Consider the following 16231-nt stretch of genomic DNA (forward strand, 5'->3'; position numbering starts at 1 on the left):
AGACGCACGGGACACCCTGGTGATCGAGGATTCCGACGATAATGCGACGATCAAGACTTGTCGTCACTGGAAACGCGGAACACCCTAAAGAAATACGATACACCCCAGATATTCCTCATTCTTTGGTCGAAACGAGACGGTTTTAATATTTATTTGAAGGGTCGAATCGCGAATAAATTATGCAACATGTTCGGAGGTGAAAATTGAACCCTAGAAGATAAATCTAACAGGGTTAGGGTGGTTTTTAACAGAGTTGTTTTTGGATTTTTATGCTCCCAAGAAATTAAACGCTTTCAAATGCATTCAACAAAAAAAAAACTCCATGAAAATTTTAAAGTATCGTATGGAAATAACATGGGAAAATTTTTTTCGTATAAAACATATTATTTTAGATTCACATCGATCAATACTAGCAGAAAAGTAACTATTGATATTCGTTAATGATAGATTATATACGAGGTTTTAAAATAATGAAATGACATGAATCTATTTTGAATTTTGTAACCTCAAAGTCAATCAGCGGTAGAGTTAAACTGCTCCGATCACTCTAAAATTTTAACACAATACTTTTAGATATATATATGTGGGCCCGATAGTGAGACAAGAAGCCTCAAGCACTGTCACATAACCTCGGCAAACCATTCCGGGCCGACAGATGGCGCTAGTGGTTTGATGGTAATAAAAGCGAGCTGTTATCAGTCGAATGGATCAGAAGTAAGTCGGTCCGCGTACGATTCGCATCGGCTCCTGCTTCACCCAATTGTTGTGCGCTCTGAACTCAGGGCTGAAGGGATGAGTACCCACGAGGCTAGTATCGCTATACCACATACATACCTATATGCAGATTTTCGAAAAAGGTAAAAAAAAATCGATTTTTTGAAAGTTATAAACCAAAATCATCCCTTGATCTCCTGCGAGCATAAAAGAATCGAAACAACCTTATCAAGGACTACCCTAACCTACCATTTGCATGTATAAATTGCTTTTTGTAACATTGAAAGCGGGATTCCTGCAGACCGTTGTGGTGAAAAAAAAGAATACGTATCGCTAGAACTTGGTTTAATACCTATAAAAAGTGTGACTCCAGCGATGATTCATATCGCTGAAGTTTTAAAACATACAACGCTTCTAGGGTAGGTACATCCCGTAAATAACAATGACAGACGCTAAACTAACATTATTCGAGGGAATTTTAATACCTGCTGAATCCTGTTTGAAATGGCTTTAAGCCCGTGGTTTGAGTATACATGGTGTACCTTCTGTGCAGCTTCTTTCTCCAAAAAAGTTTTTCTCTCGGCTGGACTGGACTTAAGTAAGATGTGTACCAACGGCGCTAAAATACCCTAGATCGGTGGTGATGGATTGTTGCGACGTTGAATCTGCGTGGAAAAAAATGTCCGGGACTTTGAATAACTCACACCAAAACTATACATGATGGCATTGCCGAGCAAGGTAGCCTTCACCAGAAAAATAATTCCCTAACAATATAAGGATTTATTTATACAGTTGGTACACGTCTCACTTACAATTACAGGCTTTAACCTTGAAGAAAGGGGCGTGTCGTAGGAGTTCTAGGCACTCCATCTATACTCATACCACGCACTGGTCTAGACTTAAGTAAGATGTGTGCCAACGGCACTAAAATACCCTAGATCCATGGTGATTAATTGTCATGACGTTGAATCTATGCGGGGAAAAAATGAGTGGGACTTTCAATAACTGACACCATAACTCTTCATGATGGTATTACTGAACAGGGTAGCGTTCGCCAGAAAAAAATTCCCCAAAAATATAGGGATTTCTTTAGATAATTGGTACACATATCACTTAAAGGCTCGAAGAAAAAGGCGCGTCGTAGGAGTTCTAGGCACACCATGTATACTCACCCCACGATTAAACCAGCTTCGCACGTATGCAAGTGTGTGTAGGTGGGCACCAGGCAGATGCACCCTTGTGTACCCATAACCCACCTCCAACGAAACAAAGTTGAAAATACTGCGATTACAAAAATAATTCACCATTAATACGGCTTAGCTCACCCGCAAATTTCCGCCACATTCTACGATTCGTACGTTTTTCAGCCAACTTTTTGCTACTACCCGGTGACGAAAATTCACACGATCTCGATTGAGGGAATTTTTCACTCAGCATTATTATTACTATTATTACTATGATATTACACACTATTGCATATTTTTTTGAGAAACTTTATGGTGGCGAAGCATTGATTGTTTCTTAATTAGAATTAGTCTAATTGTATACATCAAATTACTATGGGGTAAGTTATATGGCTCAAGGCATACGCAACACGAGGAAGAATATGTGAAACATTTTTCAATTCGAATTTACGTGAATAACTCAAGTGTTACCGAAGGTTTGATACGATTTCTTCAGGTTCCTTAATTCATTGCATTGCGTTTGAAAATAAATTTCATAAGAATAAATAATCGTGTCGTCATGAATGATTTCTAGAAACAGTCACTATGCTTGCGCAAAAAATTCTTAGTCTTATTTTCAATGAATTTTACAATAAGAGGTAAAATATCTTACGTTTGATCACCAGATAAAATAAACTGGACTACTGGCTACTTGCTGCACTGAATATTTATAATATTCTTAGTGACGTGAAGGAAAATGAAGACGAAAATATGGATCAAGGTATTTCATTTTTTCACTGAATTAACAATCTTCGAGTTGAGTGGCAATCTTATATCTAGAACGAGTGGATAGTAATTATCTGGCGACGAAAACGAATCAATGAATTTGATTGTTTTAATAAATTTAATTTTGTTGCATGTTCTTGGAAAATTAACATATCAATTGATTTACAAAGTAAGTAAATCAATTTGTCAAAATGGAAGGAAATTAATCCGTCGGAGTGAAAACAGTAATTCGGTTGAATAATCCAAGAATTATTATTATTATTTGTTTGTTTGTTTTCGATGAAAATCACAAGAACATTTTAACGTTATAACCCTTACGCTGCACACCGGGGTCAAAGTAACCCCACGGAATCTTCATCAAAAATTTCATATAAAAAACACCTAAAATGATATGATTTGATCCAAGATAAGTAATGAAATATTGCATAAATCGTTAATTGATTCTTTTTGGAAAGATTCAACTTCAACCACTCAAATAAATAGCTTTTTTCATCGCACAGTATCTCAATATTTTTTGTCCTAAATATCTGTACTCAAAAAGCTGAAAATAATAAACATTTTTTTGGGTTATGAATTTTTTTTACTCGTATGAAAAATTGAATTTTGCTAAAGATGATCAATTTTCTTTCAAATTTATTAGTCAAAAAGTATCCCCGAAGTTTTTCAAGCTATTCGAATCGATATCCCCGTTTCTACGCAATGATTTTTTTTCTCATATGGGGTCTCCACGACCCCGGTGTCGGGTAGATTTTATTCTTGATAATTCCCAACGCTCGTGTCGTTCGTCTTGTCCGAGTAGAGAGTGAAGTAATAAAAGGGGGGAGAATCGGGATTCGCAGGCGCGAGAGAAACCCGCTGAGACTCTCGAGTGGTTTTAAATTTATTCAGGGTGAACATAGAATCGAACGCGGTGGGATTAACGTTCAACCGTTTCACTTCTACTCAGCCATGCAGGCGGTTAAATGAGTTTCTTTCTAGTTTAGGCCTCGGAATTTATTACGTTCAAGAGCCCAGGGATCAGCCGGCAAAGGATGGAAGGCGAAAGGGAATTAGGTAGGAGAATTAAAAAAAGGATACATCACCGAATCCTAAATTTACTTCAATTTATCCAAAACCATTCGCCAAAGCAATTCCTACTGCATGACGAAAGCGAGCATAATTTAGAGAGGGTTGGTGTATCGATTTTAGGTATCGGAATTCAGGTAATGTCAGATCCAACGGAATTTAATCTTGAATCGCAAACGTACCGTCTCGATTCGCTTCCAATCAGAGGATATTCCGAAATAAGTGATCGCGATAAAAGCTCAGTCGGGAAAAAATCTGATCATAATAACAAAAATTTTTGTCGTAGCAACTAAATTTCACGATCAAACGTTATCTTTACACAATTAAGAAGTTGAGTTGATTTTATAATGCGATGAGAAGAAAAGGATTTAATAAAATGTCTAGGAGAAGGTTTTGCACTACAATTTCATAGATTATGTTGCAATTGCTAAATAGGATGATCTGCACGGTGAAATGATTTTGTTGGGATTGAAAAATGATTTTTGTTAAAGGAAAAAGTCTTCGATATATAGTGCATATGCTTGCAAAGTGATTCTTAAATAGTTGGAGAAAATTGTTGTTCTGATTGAAGCATCAACATCAAAACAGTTAGACGTTACAATATTATCGATGAAAATATGATTTTTTTCATACGTTTGGTTAAAGGAATTTTTATGTGAAACAATCCACATGTGAATTGATAAATATATTCTCACAAAGGATTTTCATTTGCGGTGATTTCATGCCATCACGGAATTCCATATGAAATAGCACAGCTAATAAAAATCCTTCGTGAAAATAAACTCTTGAATCAATATAAATGAAATTTTAGTTGATTTTTATTCATTCGTTGACGAAAAAACTCATTTTGAGTCTATTTTCGCCAACTTATCGACCTGAGAGCTTAGTCACAAAAATGTTTCGGTCGAGATTGGAAATCTGCGCGTTGATACGAACAGACCCTGATCGTGATGCGAATGACACGCCTATCCTTGAACCCTGAAAGGACGTTACGGTGCATTGCACACCATGGCCACTCAGTCTTAATCAAGGGTGGAGACTGGACCAGAGTTATAATGCGAGACAACCTCTTAAGTATGTACATATATATTGTTGTATTTGGCCCATCGTCAGCGCAGTGAGAGAGTTGCGTTTAAATATTATTAAAAATATGACGCCTATTCTTTTGTGTAATTTTTGTCTTTGGTGACAGAGACGATTGTCTAATAAAATGAGATAATCTTGATAAAACTATAGCATCGAATTCACGAAATTCACAAATTCCGAGATATCAGGAGATTCGGTACTTCGTCCTTTCGGAATTTTGGTCCTTCTCTATTTTATAGATTAAAGATTTTGCTCCTTCTCGGAACTTTCATTTTTCTACATTTTCACATGCTGTGTTTTTGTTCATCAGGAATTCAAATTATTCTGAAAATACTTTTATGGACAAAAAACCATTGGGTTAAGTGAACTTTCACTTCCCAATTTCGATACACTCATCATTTCTTATTTCAAAATTCGTGTCTCGAAAACTTCTCCTTTCCGACCAGTTCAATTTCCGCCCTTTTTTTACTATTTCAATCCCCACCATTTCAGTTTCTGACGCATAAACGTCGCCAACGAAGACTCTTCGGGTAATTTTTAATCAACTAAACAGGCAAGTTTCAGTCGAGCGAGTGCAGCCCGCAACAACGACGTGCTTGCACTTACCTACTCCAGCAGGCTGTTTATGCACGTCCGCTTCGCGAGTTTCTCGGCAAAGTGGAATCCCCTTGTTATTCAAAGCCTGCTGCAAGTTTAGTTCCACTCCTCCGCTACTATACGGCAATAATTGCAATCGTATATGGCATATATCCGATGTGGAACCAGAACCGGAACTCTAGTGTTGAACTAGTGACCGTTAAATCGGTTAAATTCATAAAATCTCCCCGCCAATGACCCTTTCATTCAAAAGTTCCAACTTCTCCTTTCAAATACCATTTATTAGTAATTTAATTTCCACCTTCACATAAGTTCGTTCCAGCTAACGATAGAAGCTTCACTTTTACATTAGGTACCAACAGTATTGCTTCACAGAATCTGGGTCTGTTCAAAACTATAATCCGAACTTCAAATCTCTCACAACAGTTTTTTGACTAATTGTTAACCTTTTTTTTATCAGATGACTCCAAAATTTTTTCGGATAACTAATAATGGCGCATATATTACGGGTGTTCGAAACGTATTTTGGAACCTTTTGCTACAACCACCAGTGAAATATGTCAAAGTAGTTTCAATTTTATCGAATTTGTCGATTTTGATTCAGCTGTTTTTTGGCTTCCTGAGCTCATCCTCAATGTTTCCATCAACGTTAATAGATTACCGAGTATCTAAAAATTTTTTATCCCTTTCCCACCACATCAGAATAACGTGAGAAGTTGGAACATGGCGTTTTTCTATTTCCGTGGTACATTTTAAGGAGGCATTTTTAGAATGATGGGGTGTTGAAGCTTTAGTGGAACGTTCGCGATTGAAATACGACGTGCTTTCAAGCCTCGCTACATTACCTAAAACGGTGACAAGCATTTACGATCAGGTTATTTTGAATCTTCATAGTCCACGATGAATTTTACAGATTGAGTGTGAACAAATTTTGCATCTTTCGATGACACGTGTCTGTCTCTGAAAGGATTATTTCCAATCTTGTGTGAAATAATAGAATACCAGAGTGGTGTAGTGGATATTCATCGCAAAAAAAACGCAAAAGTTCACTCAGCAGGAATCGCGTCAAGCTGCTCAACCTGATTTTTCTTCCAATTTTCAAAATGTTCGTCTATCTATTGACCCTGCGTTACGTATTGGAAAATGTTCTCATGACGTCAGAGCCTGGTTCTCGGCGCCATTTTATCGCCACATAACCTAAGTTTTTAATTTCAAACGAGGCAAGTCATAATTATTGGGGTCTCAAATCACTCATGCCACATAAATTAATTAAACATAATCAACAATATAACTTTTCTACCATTGACACGCGGAAAAAACACGGTCAACGGTCAGATGTCAGCCTGGTTACATTAGTTACATTTTTTTCCACCAGATGACGCATTGCAAAGTGACAATCCGAATAGTGCACACCTACAAAACATGTAAAGTATGTACATTAGGGAGGCGCAAAAAACCAACTGTTTTTTTTTTCGATTTTTTTTCTCGTTAAGGTGTAATTTTATAGACAAAAAAAGAATAAGTTTCCAAAAGTTTCAGTTCAAAATTTGAATTTTGAAGGGTCGCTCATTATTTTTTTCAATTTTTTGGTGCATTTCTTTAGATCTTTTCGAGCGACCTTTTAATATTCATATTAAAATTTCATCAATTTTTTTTCTTTAATTTAGTAAGAAAGAATCGATAACAATACACTACGACATGAATTAAAAATCAAACAAAATACTGAAAATATAATTTTTTTAATTTTATCCTTTGACGATTTTTGACATTTTAAAAAATTTGGAGCGACGTCTTAAAATTTTTTTTTCCAGCTGCCCTTTGGAGTGGGCTCTTAAAACCTCAAAAACTAACATTTTGTCCCACGAAACTCAAGAAAAAAAAAACAGTCGGTTTTTTTGCGCCACCCTAATGTACATACATAAAAACATGGAGATATTGAGATATTCCACACCACGGCGTGAGATGTTGTTTTGAAAAGTTTGGCATCCTCGTTATGATAGAGATTTTACTTTATAATTTTTGGGATAAGATTTACGCGAGCCTTATTTAAACCGTATCGCAGACTATCGGGCGAAAGGCAACGTGGATATCGTTGGTGCCCGTGATTGCCATGAAGGAGTTTCAAATAAGGCTTAACTTTCCCGTTGGCGTGGGAGCTGCTCAACCCCTTCGAAGAACACTGATCAGAACGGAAAAGTTTCCCTGCGCTTAACGATTAAACCCCGCTGTTGCAAATTAAAACCGGGTATACCACCCGAACCCCGTTTCGCAACATCGAGTACACCAAGAAAATGCGAAGCCAAGGCTTACTGCTGGGAAGAAAATAATTACCCACAACGCTTTGGTCTCGTTAATTATTCGCGATCGTTACGAGCTTGTGTTGGTACTACTTGGCGACACCATCGAACTAACTTGTGACGAAATTTTTACGACGATGTGCTAATGGGGATTACTGTTTACGACTTCCGTAATAGCCATTCCTCAACTGTCAATAATTGGTTATTGAAAATGAATGGTCTAGCTTTCGACAAGGTTCATAGTAGTTCAGACTGTTGTCAAGCTTTTCACGTGAGATGAAAACCTTTCCATGATAGAAGTATTTTGGTATAAACTCACCAACATTATATGACGAAAGTTTACATCTTACCGTGCTATTCTTACTTCAGAATGGTATTGAAGGTATTCTTAAGAATGGATATACAGGTTTGCAGTCCAGTCAAAGCAATATCCAAGACTGCAGAACAAGTGTGACTGATTTGGTCGATCAAATTCAATTACGATCGATCAAAACGAGGTCTTCGCAATATGGAAAACACCATACTATCCCGAATTTTTCGAGTAGAAAACCATACCGTCTATCCAATCCCAATACCTCATGTCCCACATCATTTCTCGTGGAATTGCCTAACCTGTTGCGTCAATATCATCACAGGACGATTAAGAGTAAGTCAAAATACAGGCGACTTCGATGGTGTAGTGAATCTGAGGAATGCCTCGCGGTCCGACGTCAAGGTATATGTACCCTGAACTCGAGTGACGGAAATGCCAAAGGCAGTCACGGACCCCAGACTCTCCATTCTGAGCTGCAAACTGTCAGCCTCGCAATGTCCTCCTGGCCTTTGGGCTTTGAGTGGCCACAGCGAAGTCCTGAATGGTCCTGTACGTCGCGTTGGTGTGCTTTTTGCGGGCTATGACGGTGTTTGTGCACGTGTGCCCGCCAGGCTAAACATCTTAGGCGAAATGAAGTTTCTGTTACTGACAGAAACCTATTTCTGGTCTTCACTTTCGACGTGGGCAGCTGTGTATTCCGGTGTATGAGATCTATCCGGATCTCTGACAGTAGAAAGCGTTTCGGAGAACCAAGAATAATTTCCGACAAGCTTATTACTTTTCCTTTCAGTGAAATAGAGGCACAGTATTTCCTCAGAATGGGGCCCTTCTGAGTAGCACCGCTTTTCCGAATCCTCGCTCGAGAGCTTTCCACACAAATTTCTGTTCACGAGTGCTTGGACAATTACTTTTGTAAGAAGAACCATCATCGGAAAACGCTTCACATCACTTATTGATAATCCATCATGTCAGTTTTGACATATTTTGCAAAATAATCTCATACTCGTGTATATTCATCAGGAATCATATTAAATAACTTCAATCATCTTATTGACAAATAATAATTGCATACCAGGGAATGCAAGTAATTTTGTATATTTTTTATTCAACACATCATTCTTGTTGGATGAATACAGGAAAATACAATTACCATCGAATTGAATTAATAATACCTACTTTTCATGAGTTCAATGAAAAAATAGATCGTCTATTATTTGGGTTCATTAGAACTTTGACAATACATAAAAAGCATGAGACAAGTCCATGGAATCATTTTTTCATCCCGAATAGGCATATTCCGTTCCTCTCAACTGCATGAGTTTCGAAATCATCAACCATCTGTGACGTCGTTCTCGCTTGTCCGATGAATTCTTTATCACCATAAAAATCACTTTTCATTCCATATCTTACACTTTCCAACAATCACTCTCACTGCTCGAATTCTCTATAGAAATTTCCACCATCTTAGGAATGAGACTTCCTGCAGTCTTAAGAGAAGGAGAGATGAACTTTTCCAAGAAGACGGGAGTCACTCAGTCGGTATAGTCATGTCGATCAAGCTTGCGTTGCGGGCAAACTTGGGTGACCTGTTAGCATTCCATTTCCAGAAGGCCGACTCTGCTTTATCGACTGAGCGACCATAGATTCGAGGTGCTCTGGACGCAGTGAGAGTCGCCCAACTGTATTAGCTCAGACAGAGTTGAGTTATCAACCAAAGTTGGCAGATTCTGTTGAACACATTGGCACAGCGCGAGGACCTTGCCACTCAGCACACGAGCTAACCACAATCTGAATCCCGTTGCCCAGTTGAAACCTGCACTCACTGGATTAACCCTTTCAGTCACAGAAGCCACTGTTTTATATACATATATGTGGGCGCGATAGTAAGACAAGAAGCCTCAAGCACTGTCACATAACCTCATTACGAATATACGGACGTACACTAGATTGATTCGGCAAACCATTCCGGGCCGACAGATGGCGCTAGTGGTTTAATGCTAATAAAAACGAGCTGTTATCAGTCGAATGGATCAGAAGTGAGTCGGTCCGCGTACGATTCGCATCGGCTCCTGCTTCACCCAATTGTTGTGCGCTCTGAATTCAGGGCTGAAGGGATGAGTACCCACGAGGCTAGTATCACTACCATATATATATTTTTTATATTCCATGCAAAATCCTGATTTTAGTTATTATCTAAAAACTCAACTGCGTGACTGAAAGGGTTGAAGTAATTCCTACGTCTGGAGGGTTTCAATAAAACTGAACGTGCATCAGACTACATATTTTTGGGCCTCAAAAATCACAAATGACTATCTCAAAAATGATATTTTTTTTTCTTTTCAGCAAGATGTCTGGCTGTCACATCGTATTTTTTTTATTATTCCGAGCATCGATATAAAGAATGCCTAGAATCGCTTTTGTTTTTTTATGATCACGAATTTCTAAGAAAAAATTCCGAAACCATAACTTACTCTTTTTCTTGCGATGCTTGCGTTGTTCCCGTCAAACCAAGTGTTCGTAAGCATCGATAAATTTAGCCCGGAAACTACTTCTTGGGGAAAAAAATTGTAAAGATTTTGGTGAGACATTTTAAAAATCTGTGAGATATACATTCTTTCACGTTTATAAATTATTGAAATTCGCGTTGCAGCCTCGATCATTCGTATACATTATCCACTAATATGTTTAAATTTTTCAGGGTAGCCAACCGTTAAAAATCTGAAATTTATACATGACAAATCGCCGCGATGTATCTAACCTCAAATATGTTTACAGTTTGGCTGAAGTCGACTGTTCATTATCCGTCCTTACTAAATATTCAGGATAATCAATAACCACGAATAATAAACAGCATAAGCCTAGAGATCAAGCTGAATTATCAGAATATTTGAGGTTAGACGTGTCCGTGAATCCAGACAGCTTGACTACCATTCAAAAATTCTTCCAGTTTAATTCTGATCCACTAACTTCCTACTGAATTGCTTTCCAAATTGAAAATCTTTAGGAAAATAAACGCTTACAGAATCCAATATGAAAATAACGCTTTAACGTTCCAGAAATAGAAATAATTCGATCTCGGAACATTAGGACAAAAAACTTCAACTATCATACCGGTCCACAAAAATTCAAACAACTTCAACAGAATTGTGGAGATTTATTCTGGAGTATTATCGAATCCTCCTATTCAAATCTCCGGATGATCAATTAGAGTTATTGTGAGAGACGGTCGCAAAAGTTTTCCAACTCGCATCTCTCGAAAGGGACGAAGCGAGCGGAATACCGCCAACAGCGAATTCAGTTTTCGGTTTGGTTTTGGGTTCAGAGGGTGACGACTTCACTTTGATGCCTACCGACCAGCGAACACTCAAAGTCCTTATACCGTCGTCGAGTAGGCATCGTTACAGCTGGAGGATCGAGATAATTAAATAACTTCATTTTACTCCTCAGATGTTAGTTGTCAGTCCAGGAGTCCGTCCTTTATATCCACTTTCGGCATTGAGCCGAGCCAGATCGCCGCTTTAAGGATTATTCCCCTTTTATTTCATCCCTTCATCATCCCCTTCCCGAGCGAGCTCGGCCCGCTTTTTCGCTCGTCACTTCCGTCTTCTCTCCCTCTTGAATTTTCCATCTTTTTTTTTCTTCCACTTTTTTTTACCTCCACTTCTTCTTCTTTTTTCCTCTTGGTCCAATCCCTTTCTTCATCCCGCTCTCACACCCTCACGCGAAATCTCTTTCTTTTCTTTCTCTCTCTTCCTCAACTCCGCGTTATCCTCGATTTACCTTCGTATTTTCTCTTCAAGCAAACCAAACCGGCACGCAATGGCGATCATTTGTCTCCGTCTAGCGAGCGGCATCTGCAGGATAATTTCGCCCGGTTTAATCCTTTGAAATTTTCCTCCTCACCTTCCGTTTCACTACTCCGACGGACGGATTACAGTGAAACTCTTGTTTCGACCAACTCCGACGATATTAATTGGATTTCTTTCAAATTAAACGACTTATTCTTATTATCCTCGACGATATTACCGTTCGCTATATATATATGTATGTAAAGACTCGGGACTCTCTCTCTCTCAGAAATGACGTGAGAAAAATAGAAAAAAATTTATCAATTTTTTTTCAGCCTTTACTCTACGTAATTGAGAAAATTTAATCACAATTTCTGTCAAACTACATTTCACGTCGACACGTTACATTTCTCATATAAAACACGCGCAGCATCTTTCCAAGAATTTAATTAACCCACGGTTATGAAGTAATTTTTATTGATATCCGATATTTATGAATTCATGGATAAAAAAAAAAAAAAAAAATGAATTCTTTCCCTCAAAATCTTCATTACCAACATAAATTTTTCTTCCTCGCCATAATAAACATACCTACACCTAAACCATGGCTATAATATCATACGTCACAAGGCACGTGTACCCTGACGTGAAATTATATCTATTCGCTTCGCAATTTCATCTAAGATTCATTCAGCAGGAGCATCCGTAAGGTGGAGGCCAGAAATATATCAAATGCAAATCCTCTCCTGTCTCAGCTTTGTACAATACTATCGCAAATGTCCGTTTCGAAGAAGCGTCGACATTTTGTCTCGCTGTGAAGAACAATGTCGCAATTAGATGATGCCTCGAGAATATCGCACAAAGTTTCGTTAGTAACGTTTCAGAATAAAACGACCCCCTTCCTCCTGGCCTTCGCTTATCCTTAGCCTCCCCCCCCCCCCCTCCCCGACCCGTCAAATTCTAGAGAAATAATGATTTACGTCAAGTAAGGATCTCGCAAAGGCTGCAGGAGCTTTTTAACAAAATAATAAGAGGTGAAATAAATCTGAGAAAGAAGTCAAGGAAAATAAAGCAGATGAATTGTGAGCCTAATGAGATAGCTTTTCCCGCGAGACAGAGAGCGATAAAGGAACGAGAGACGGGGATGGAAGAGGGGAAAAGAGGAAGATAAAGAGGGGGATAAGGAATGGTTAGCGTGGGGTGGGTGGAGGGGGAGAGTTTCCAAAGCCACAATATAAATCTTAAAAATGTTAGCTGTTTTACTTTGTGTTGGGGTTTATGTGCGGATTAACGATCGTTGCATTAACTCTCTTATTCAGAAACCCATAAACTATATACGTACGCACCACACCGCCACCCACAAACTTGAATAGAAATAGATTTTGTCTATTTCTACTCACGGGATTACGTGGGACGTTCCTATGCGGATTCCAATACCTCACATTTGGAACCGGAAGTATCAGGTGCACGTAAATTTTTAAACTATATAATTTGATCTACGTATTTTCAGGGAAAAATAAATTAGCAATGTAGAAGAATTCAAAGCGTTTTGATGGAAAAATAATATCCAACTGGAACCGAAGGTAAACGTTCAAAGCTTCGAATATCAAATTGCAGGAGCTCGTTGGTACTAAAAAATGTAAGAAATCACTGGTTAGCGTTGTTTTTCAAAAGCTTAGTAACAAGTGCGCACATTATTTTTACAGCCAATTTTGAAAAGATTTTTGTTAAACTCTTTCGTTACTTACCAATTCATTCTACGTTTAATTGTTTTAATTTTTAACCAAAATCAATTGATGCAATCAAATAATCTTTAAAATAAAGTTTTTCAAAATTTCAAAACTATATACTCTAATCTCGTGACACTTTGGTTCTTGTAATTGGTTTGAAAATAGTTCGCGTTTTCAGAGCTCGTGGATTGAGTTTGCATGATCGTTTCACTCCATTGGATCTTATAAATATTCCAAAAAAGTGGTAAAATCAATGTAAAATATGACTATGGAATTAAATTTGTCAACAGATATATTCTACGCGACTAATATAATTCGATGTAACCGATCGTGGGAGACCTGCGTGTAAAAATGTGTAAGCGACGACTTTACACAGATCCCTGTGAAATAAATTACCTCTTTCTTCTTCTTCTTCTTCTTCTTCTTAGCCTGGAAACGGAATTTCCGTCTGCATACGCCTGCAGACTCTTCTACTCGGTTATTTATTACGAAACTTATTCTCTCCTTCGCTATTACCTCATGAATACGTCTCCCGCATGTGGAGAGAGTGAACGTTAAATTACATTCCGCACCATATACTCGAACTACAAAATTGTATTCTTAAACTGCCCCTCCGGCTGGCCTGATTAACTAACGGAGCCTACTTTACTGATATTTATTTCGCAGAGGGATGAACCGGAAGGCAATTATCCCTTTGACAAAATACAAGCCTGCGCGATAATTACAACGAACAATTCCTGCTGAAGGGCATCATTAAAGAGGCATGGATTAAATGCCGATTGCTTCTGTCCTTTAAGGATCTATAATCAGCTTGAATGCGATAGACTATAATTTGGGAAGTTTTTTTTCTTTTGATTTCAAGTATTTTCAAGATTTTGATGTACAGAAATCGCAATATCTCTGATTTTTTATTTCCAATATTTTCATCTCTGAATCGCTTTAGGACATACTAAATACGAAACCACTTTACAAGTTGCTAATATTTTGGCTCGTGTTGTTAAAAAATCGTGATTTAAAAAACCTCTAAACCATGGCTGAGTCTGTGCGAATGGAATAAAAATTTCCTCCTAAAAATCGAAACGCAATTTTGCCGGCAAGGCTCTAGACGACGATTTCCCAAGTAAGAATTCTCGGGATTCATGCTCGTTCGAATATTACGAGCGCCAACTTTATCCCTCGGTAGAGAGAATCGGTTGGTCTCATGGGGGGGTCGGTCAGTGTCCGCGTATAAATTACAGCTCGCATTATTATTCAAACACGGTGACACAGGTGCGAGGGTGGTGAATTCGCTCCGAGGTTGACAGTGTCATTCGAAAAAAGATATGGAAAAAGGAGAAAACCTGCATGAGAAAGGGCGGGTGGTTGCTGGTCGTACTCCAGGCTGCACGGGGTGAAAGGCGAGGAGAGTGGCTGAATGCTGGATGTCTGGATGCCCGCCAATTCCATCAGGTATTAGCATGGAAATAGAGTATGATTTGCGGCACGGGGGGCAGGAGAATACACAGTGCATACTTTTGTGCGGACACAGACTGGCGATTGTAATATAACGAAGTTAGGGGGGATTTTCACCGGAGTCCAACCATCGCTGCATCCCATCGACAAGAGCTCGGGGATTTGTTAGGTCGAAATTTACTGCCTCCCTCTGGCGGTGCGTCGATTACAACGATTATGGATGGTGTTGAGAGTGCTGAAATACAGTATAACACCATGGAGACATGGGGTCATTACGTGGTGTGCCTAGAACTCCTATGAAACGCCACTTTCTTCGAGGTCAAAGCCTTTTATTGTAAGTGAGATGTGTACCGACTGTATAAAGAAGTCCCTATATTGTTAGGGAATTTTTTTTTCTGGCGAACGCTACCTTGTTCAGTAGTAACATCGTGAAGAGTTATTGTGTCAGTTATTTAAAGTCCCACTTATTTTTTCCCCGCATAGATTCAACGTCATAACAATTAATCACCACTGATCTAGGGTATTTCAATGCCGTTGGTACACATCTTACTCAAGTCCCGACCAGTGCATGGTATGAGTATAGATGGAGTGCCTAGAAGTCCTACGACACGCCCCTTTCTTCTAGGTCAAAGCCTTTTATTGTAAGTGAGACGTGTACCAACTGTCTAAAGAAATTCTTATATTTTTAGGGAATTTTTTTTCTGTCGAAGGCTACCCTGTTCGGTAATGCCATCTTGTAGAGTTGTTATCAAGTTATTTAAAGTCCCGCTCATTTTTTCCCCACATAGATTCAATGTCATAACAATTAATCACCATCGATCTAGGGTATTTTTGTGCCGTTGGTACACATCTTACTTAAGTCCAGTCTAGCGCGAGAGAGAAAATTTTTTGGAGATCGAAGCTGCACTCCTAGGAATACCATGTATACTCACAAAACAGTCACTACCTCGATTGGAAGATATTGCGAAAAATCTCTCTGCAGTCTGTTCGTTGCAGAATTCATCTCACGTTTTTATTTCCCGGAAGCAGATAACATCGGTTAACACGAATTTTGTGTCCTAGTTCTAGATGTCGAATTTTGATTTTTCCTACCTACCCCATGAATGAAAAAATATTTTTATTAGGTAAAGTTTGTGTTTGTAGAAATTGCTCATCGATATTTCGGATATTGAGAAAATTTACCTGTTTTTTCAGACATTTATAATAAATAACAACTAAATAAACTTCAGTCTTGCATTTA

Source organism: Diprion similis, chromosome 7 (genome assembly GCF_021155765.1).
Source record: "Diprion similis isolate iyDipSimi1 chromosome 7, iyDipSimi1.1, whole genome shotgun sequence".
In the NCBI taxonomy this organism is placed as follows: domain Eukaryota; kingdom Metazoa; phylum Arthropoda; class Insecta; order Hymenoptera; family Diprionidae; genus Diprion; species Diprion similis.